The sequence below is a fragment of the Macaca fascicularis genome, chromosome 5 (genome assembly GCF_037993035.2).
Source record: "Macaca fascicularis isolate 582-1 chromosome 5, T2T-MFA8v1.1".
NCBI lineage: Eukaryota > Metazoa > Chordata > Mammalia > Primates > Cercopithecidae > Macaca > Macaca fascicularis.
In genome coordinates, this window is record NC_088379.1 from 142,643,757 (window position 1) to 142,652,187 (window position 8,431).

Sequence of the window (8,431 nt, forward strand, 5' to 3'; positions counted from 1 at the left end):
TCAAAATGTCCCCCTTTTTCTAGAGCAGTTCACCAAATCACAATAAAATATTTAAAATGATCTTACTGGAGAATGATAAACTTATACAGAAAGTCCCAATTTAAAAAGAAAAATCAAAAGTAAATATATTTTAGCTTTCTCACAAATAATCAGCAAATACAACACTTGCTGTGGTTCTTTCTGTTTTGTTGTAGCTCGACAATGTTTTAATTTCAAAAGGTTTCTGCTAGGATTGGATTATGATTATTATGCAGGAACATATCCCAGTATAAACAGCTTGCTTGGCATTTACATATTGCTCCCACATGCTTCCATTTCTGACTTCTCAGTAAGTCAGAAGCACATATTTTATTGTTATGAAAAGAACACAGTTTTCTATTTACTATAGAATCTTGGGTCTTTACAAACAGAATAATCCAGCATCACAGCGCTTATGCAGACAAAACCTGAATTGATGATAATGATATAAACTTGCAAAGCATATAAATATTTCAATCTAAAATCTGTACTATTAACACCAGGTCATCAAAGGTTTTCTATAATGAATTCAGAAATTCCAACCTAACTAATTGCTTTTATAATAATGAGGGTCAACTAACTGAACAAAAAGTGAGGACGTAAGCAGCTTTTGTTTAACCTAGGCAGAGACAGGGAGCCTCTTTCTTGGGGTGGTGTAAACAGGACAAATCTGCCCTATCTGTAGCATTGCCATTTAAATGAACCCTGTTTTCTAATACTGGAAATAGGTCCATTCTTTCATACAATGAATATATACCAAGATTTCTAAAAATCAGGTATATACATCCTCAAAAGTGAAAGTAACTAATCAATCATAGACTTTCTTACAATTTTACACCATTTAACTGTCCTCATGGAGAGTCCTAAATTGCCATATGGAAAACACTGCCACACATACCTCCAGGGCCAGTGTGTGAGAAACACTTTTAATTTTTCTTGCCTTCATTCTGATTATTCGTTTTGTTAAACAGGGCATTCTGGCCTTCCTAGTCTTAGATATTTAGCAAATTATTACTACTAAATGATAGTGGGCAACAACTCAAGCTCAATAAAAATGGGCCATTCACAGAGTATTTTTCCAAAGTTGTTTTTATTTAAAAATATGTACTTATAACAACTCTAAGCCCTATTTTTTTTTTAATTTTTCTGTAGGAGCAAAAATGTCCCCTTTTCTGAAGGTCATCAAAAACTATATAGTTTTGCAAATCTGCTGTGGAATAGACAGCCTCGGGGGAAGATATAAGAGAAAATGGCAGGCATGGCTTATCAGAAGAATATGTGTGATATACTGAACATCAGTCTTTCCATGTTAAGTCATTAACTGTTTAGGGTGCAGATAGCTCTTCATAAAGAATCAGATGTTCCATTCCTCTAGTATGGTAAAATCGGTGCCATAAAGTCATTGCAAAAGACAACAAACAACTTTGTTATTGTAATGTGTTTTTTTTTCTTTTAACAATAGGTCTAGCAGGTGGCATGTGGCTATGGCTGGGTCTATGTCCATCTCCAGGGTGCCAAGATGTCCCTCAAAGTTTCTGTGGGAGGAATTTGTTGGTGGGATTTGGATTGTAAAGGCACGCGAGCATCTGCTGCCTCCCTGGTCTCATTACCATTCACACAATTAACTCCTGCAGCTCTCAGCTCAACAGCCAGAACCAAGGACTCAATTTTACTGCTTCTTTGACAATGCTCATTATCATTCATCTAAACTTAAGAGTTCCCAAGCTTTCAACTCAGTGGAAGGTTTTCTTGGGGGAAAGAGATCACACAGAGGAAAGCCTTTGGAATGAAGAGAGAAGGAGAAAAAAAAAAAAAATATATATATATATATATATATATATGTGTGTGTGTGTGTGTGTGTGTGTGTGTGTGTATGATTAAGGACCTAAAATCAATAGCTTAAAGTAACTGAGTTTCTGGAATGTGGAATTTTATTTCATTTTATAAGTAACAAGCCACATCTTTAAAGACTACCTCATATTTCAAAGGCCTAGGTTTGGTCTTCTAACATTTTCACTTAAGGAGCTATGATCAGTTAACAACAATAGTTCTTTCTACTCTCCTCATTGATACCAGGTCCAATTTTGCATCTCATGGAAGCTTTGGCCAAAACTACAGCTGTCTGAAAAAAAGAGTTTTGAGTAATTTTCCATAGAGAGTAAACAGAGTGTTTTGCTATGCAAGGAGAGAAAGATTCACAAAAGATGACAAATTCAGGAAAGCCTGTATCTTTAAAGCCTCAGCAGTCCAATTATGTTAAATTGCATAAATACCAGCATGCTACCTGAAAATTAAAATTGTATAATACTTTAACCATTTTGTCTCATGATAAATGTTTACAAACTGCAGTTTTTAACAAGTTTATGTTGGACGAGATTGAGGTGATAATACATGATTTTTTTTAGGTTAAATAGCAGAAGCCTATTATTTATTGACATGTAGGCTACAAAGAGGTTAAAAGAAAACCTCCTTCCTTGATGTTAAATAAGCGATATAAAAACTGCACCTTCTCTTAAAGATATAACTTAATTTTTAAAAAGAAGCATTTGAAACAGTCTGCTCAAATGAAATAAAAGCCTCTTTGTTTGGAACAACAGAAGAATGATTAGGCTGCTAAAAGCTGTGAAAGCAGAGCTACATAGTGAAAGCTGTGAAGATTAATTTGTACTTTTACAAAAAAATTATGTAGTGACAAATAGGTAAACTTTTACTGCAATGACTACAATTAAAAATATATATTTATGATAGCACTATTGAAAATTTTGTATATATTTAGCTTTATATTTTCATAGAAACAGGAAACGATCTTATTGATACTGATTATCTTGCTTTTCCTTTGAATGCCATATATCAAAACCTAAAATTTCATTACTATGTATACATTTTTAATATAGCATTAGGAAAAAAGAAATTTTGGTTAAGATTACATAGGTTGTTTTAAATTATCTAATTTTACAAACCATTCTTTGCTTCTCTCCAAAATACAAATCTTCTCAAATAAAACCCAGGAAAAAATAAACTTAATATTTGGGATGTGATATAATTCAAACTCATCAACATGTAGATGGAGAAAAAAAGTCTTCATTTTAAAATATTTTAATGGTTATAGTTATAATTCTTGTGTGAAGGATAGGTAATGTATATTTGAATCTATAGAAAATGCATTGCCTCCTGGCTTCCTAGACAAAATAAAAGTGGGTATCTGAGTTCCTTACGTATTTATCTTAATATAAGTGATAACATGCCATTGAAGAAATTGTGCATACCCACATTTCTTAACAGAATAAAACACTCAGTCATTTTCTATTATGCTAGAAGTCTAGTATAAACATCTCTGGTTATCTACAATATTCACAGACACTTGGACAGTAAGATGGTAAAACGCCAATTCTGACTTCTCCGTACAGTGCAGAAGTGTTATTGCAGATTTTTCTAAAAGTTGCATCCACACAAATACAATTTATGTTGTTATTTGTTTCTTGAGTTCTGCTACCCACATGAAATGCTGTCTCTTTCACAGCCTTTGTATTTCTCTTTTTTCCTGTCTCAAACCACTTGAACCCTTTCCTTTCCATCCCCAGAGTTCTGAACTTTGCCCCAGTATATGGGAAACCAATTTTGGCTGAGTCAGGAAGGAGGTATGAATGTTGGTGCTCAGCAATGATTGATGCTTATGTTGACACTGACACTAGGCCTGCTGTGTGACTCCAGTTAGACTTGTGTACATCTGATGCATCATCCTTGCCTACTGTCCCAGTTCAATAATTGACGTTTAGACACTGTTTGGTTTTGCTAGTTTTATTCTCCCACCATTCCAACTCCAAGTTACTCAATCCTCCTCCAAACTTTTATGACTGTTGTCTTTACATCAGCTGGTGAAATTCCATGATGCTGACTCTATCTTTGGAATCTCCTCTGGAATCCCCACTGTTTGCACCACCAACCGTGAGAGTACCAGTAATCTCATCTTATGCTGCGAAGTTGCTCATTGAGTGATGTTTGTAGCGTCCTGTCAGATCCTCCAATGTTCTACTCACCACATTGGATTTTCTTTCAATGCTTTTGGATAAGTCCCCTAGAATTTACTGTGCTCCTGCAACACTTTTGTTTATAGGGTGTCTCTCCTCATGGCTTTGCACAATCATGTTGTTAACTAAACCTTGCTTGTCATACTTGCCTATGTCCATAACATAAATGAGCTTTTAGTAATAGTTCTTCTTAATGCATTACGAAAAATGTGAACTTCATAGAAACTGAAACACATGCCAACTGCTTAAATTCCATCTCAGTTATTGCAGAAGTCTATAGCATGGAATGTTGTTGAAAATAATAGAATGCAAGCTTATATATTATTAATACAAATAGATCTCCAACAGCAACAGATTGTAGTTTATCTTTGTTTATCATGTTAGCAATGTTGTCTCAGATAATATTTTTAAAATTGTACCGAAAACAAAGCAAATCTACATTAATGAGCCAAGATATTTGGACCAAGTCAAGCTCAGTACTTGACTTACTCCCTATTACGCTATAACAAATAGAATCGGGCATAACCTTTACAGCAAAGATATTTGCTATATTTTCTCTAAGGATTCTAATATGCATCAGTTTTAATATAGATAGATATGTGTGAATTCATACGTACTTTCATTATTTATTTAATATGTCAATTTAACTTTTCAGGAAATATAATGCCATACAGCCACATGCTAAAATATAATTAAAATAATAGAGTGTACTTTCTCTCTAGAGTTATAAGTATGATAACATCCAAATGTTTACTAAAATGTTTTCTAAAAAGCATATGCTCCCAGGCACATGAAGTAAATCCCTGAGCAAATACAATGCATAATGAAACAGCTGGTATCACTTCTTATAAATTAAACAATATACAAATTGTAATATTTTCATGATGAGAGTTAGAAGTAACCTGAATTTTCAAACTCTATCACACATACAAATGTAAACACATATTACCTTATTCTTCATGTATTAGAAAAATTACTTGTCTGATAAAGAGTAAAATCTTACCATTACCTAATAAGGAAAAAAAAATCTATGTATATTACTAACAAAATTGATGTGCTGGATTCAATCTTTAGACGGACTATCTGCATTGTACTCATGTTACTAATCAGTGTTAAAATATTATATTCACATTTTGCCTTGAGTGTCCTTTTAAAATCATCATGTTATTAAGTTATTGTTTGACTGTTTTGCCCTTATAAAGTCTCTGTAAATCATGGAATAAAGAATAAGGCTGTTAAGCAAATGTAAAGTAAGTCAACCATGTATTCTATGACATATAGGCAATTTCCATTAAAGAAGTTTGTATGTAGATAAAAGTAAAAATTCTATAAAATGAAATATCAGAGTCTAAATTGATTTGGAAGATAGCTGTAATGAATGCCACACTATTCGAATTCCTTGGGTAGGGTGAATATCATTCCTAGTGATTTTCATTCTGCAACTTGAATCAGTAGTTTAAATATTAGCACTTAACTTTTTTTTTTTTGTTAATCACAATATAGAGTCAATACGGAGTTCTATTTTATTCTTCCAAGTATTATTTTACCTTAACTATTTCGTAATTATAAATGATAGTTTATTGAACTGATGGCATTGATTCCCAAAACTTTTTGTACTCAGGGTCGTGACTGCCTCTCAAATTAACAGTGGCTCACCCTTAATCAGTAGTGATACTGAACAGCAGATGTATGATCTTAGAGAAATGCATTTGTTTTTTTTCATGGTCTTCCCTATGGTTTCACATTGGAATCATCTGAGGAGCTTTAGAAAACACTGATGCCGGCCGGGCGCGGTGGCTCACGCCTGTAATCCCAGCACTTTGGGAGGCCGAGGCGGGCGGATCACAAGGTCAGGAGATCGAGACCACGGTGAAACCCCGTCTCTACTAAAAAAATACAAAAAATTAGCCGGGCGCGGTTGTGGGCGCCTGTAGTCCCAGCTACTCGGGAGGCTGAGGCAGGAGAATGGCGTGAACCCGGGAGGCGGAGCTTGCAGTGAGCCGAGATCGCGCCACTGCACTCCAGCCTGGGCGACAGAGCGAGACTCCGTCTCAAAAAAAAAAAAAAAAAAAAAAGAAAACACTGATGCCTGGGTCCCACCCCCAGAGAGTCTGACTTCATTGGTCTGTTTTGCTTCCTGAGTATCTTGAAAAATTTCCCAGGTGATTGTAATCTACAGTCAAGGCTGAGAATTATTTCACTAGAATCTTTTTTTTTTTTTTTTTTTTTTTTTTGGACAGAGTCTTGCTGGAGTGCAGTGGCGCAATCTCTGCTCACTGTAACCTCTGTTTCCCGGGTTCAAGTGATTCTCCTGCCTCAGCCTCCTGAGTAACTGGGATTACAGGCACAAGCTACCACGCTTGGCTAAATTTTTGTATTGTTAGTAGAGACGGGGTTTCACCATGTTGGCCAGGCTGGTCTCGAACTCCTGACCTTAGGTGATCTGCCCGCCTGAGCCTCCCACAGTGCTGGGGTTACAGGTGTAAGTCACCATGCCAGGCCTTCACTAGAATCTTTCTAAAAACAAGCAATTTGGCTATGAAAAATTATGTCTGTCTTATGCATAAAGTATTAAAACACATAAACTAGTTTCTGGGTTGGTAGGAAATTGTATTTACATCTCTTTCTAGATGGGAGTATAGCAGTAGAAGACGCACATAAAGGAAAGGGGTGGTGGTGAGAAAAATGGAAGGAGAAGAAACATGAGCACCTTCTGGAGGGCAGCAAAGGAGAGTAGACAATGTGTGTCTGAGGGAAATAGGGACAGGGTGCAAAAAACATCCCTGTCAATCCCTTTCTACCTTACATTCCTTTATATTAGTGTTATTCACACAAATGTAAAGATTATACATAAATGATAGCATATTGGGAGAACAAATACAACAAAATATCAATATTATATTAGAGCTATTAACTACTACAGCATTAAAAAAAAAGACTAATTGTAAACAAATCCTGCCTTTGGTGATTCTCTAGAAATAATGAGTTGCTTCTTGACCAAGGAGAAGTATGGACTCACAGATGCATATATTAATATGAACATTTGTGTTTCCATTCAACTATTTTAACAGCATAAAAATCACATCTTTGATTTCAATTTAAAGGTCACCTTCACTCAAACTGGAAAACGAACTAACAATTCAGAAACAATCGTGAAGAAAAATGGTGATAAATGAACCACAATACAAATGTTACACTTTAAATAAACGAGGACTCTCTGAGGCAAATTGGGATGGCCCTATCAAACATGCATTAAAGCTGAGGTTCTCTGAAGGAAACAGATTTGGCTATCTTCTCAGGGAGATGAGTTATCTAGGCGAGACCAGGTGAACAGGGATGGCAGAAAGTAGAGTTTTAAAGAGTTAAGATTTCTCTTTTCCCATCACTATGGGGGAATGCCTGGAAGACTCTTTAGTATCTTAAATGTGTGCCAAGTTACTTGAGTAATGTGAAATTGATATCTCACTCTATAGCTCAAGTACTGAAATTATTAAACTTTAATTTTTCTCTTAAATGGTATATTATAGATGACAATTGACATAAAAAGGCAAGGGGCAAGTGGTAAACACAGAAAAAATAAATGAGCTCAATAAAAGCAGAGGCATGGTATCAGAGAATTCGAGACAAGAGTCTAGTTAGGGGAAACTTCTGCTGGATACCATGCTGAGAGGTTGCTCTCATCTGTTGCAGGCTCTGCTGCTGATTCGAGATTTGATTTCCAGACAAAATTAAATGTGAAAAGGTGCTGCTTTCCTCCTGTTCTAAGTTTCTTCACCAGTATGCATTATGGTTATTTGGCTAGATTAATCAATCAGTTGTCCAATCAATTAAAATCTTCATAGCACTTTATTTTCTGACAAATAGTCTTTCTTTGTGTAATGAGATGACTACCTACCTTAAAATAGTTATGATAAAAATCAAGTCATTGAATAGTAATAATACAGAATAAATTATATGGATTATGCTATTTATAGTTATAAAAAGTAAAGTAAATTTCAAATGAAACAATGGACATACTCATCAATAGTAAACTTTGTATAAACTATGTTTAAAAATCTCTCTTGTATAAGATTATGTTTCTGGAATGAGTAGCCATTCACCTAGTGCCTGTTGAGATGGAGAAAATTATATGGAATATATTGCAAACTATCTAAGAAATATTAAATTTCAGAATGTATGTGAGGGTAGTTGTTTATATTAAGAAATATCAGAAATGTATTCACAAAAATTTTAAGTATATCAAAATTTGAAGGGAAAGGAAATATCAGAAATATATTCACAAAAATGTTGTTTATCAAAATTTGAAGGGAGAGGAAAGGGCATGGTGGTGCATGTCTGTAATCCCAGCACTTTGAAAGGCCCAGGTGGAAGGAACACTTGAGCCC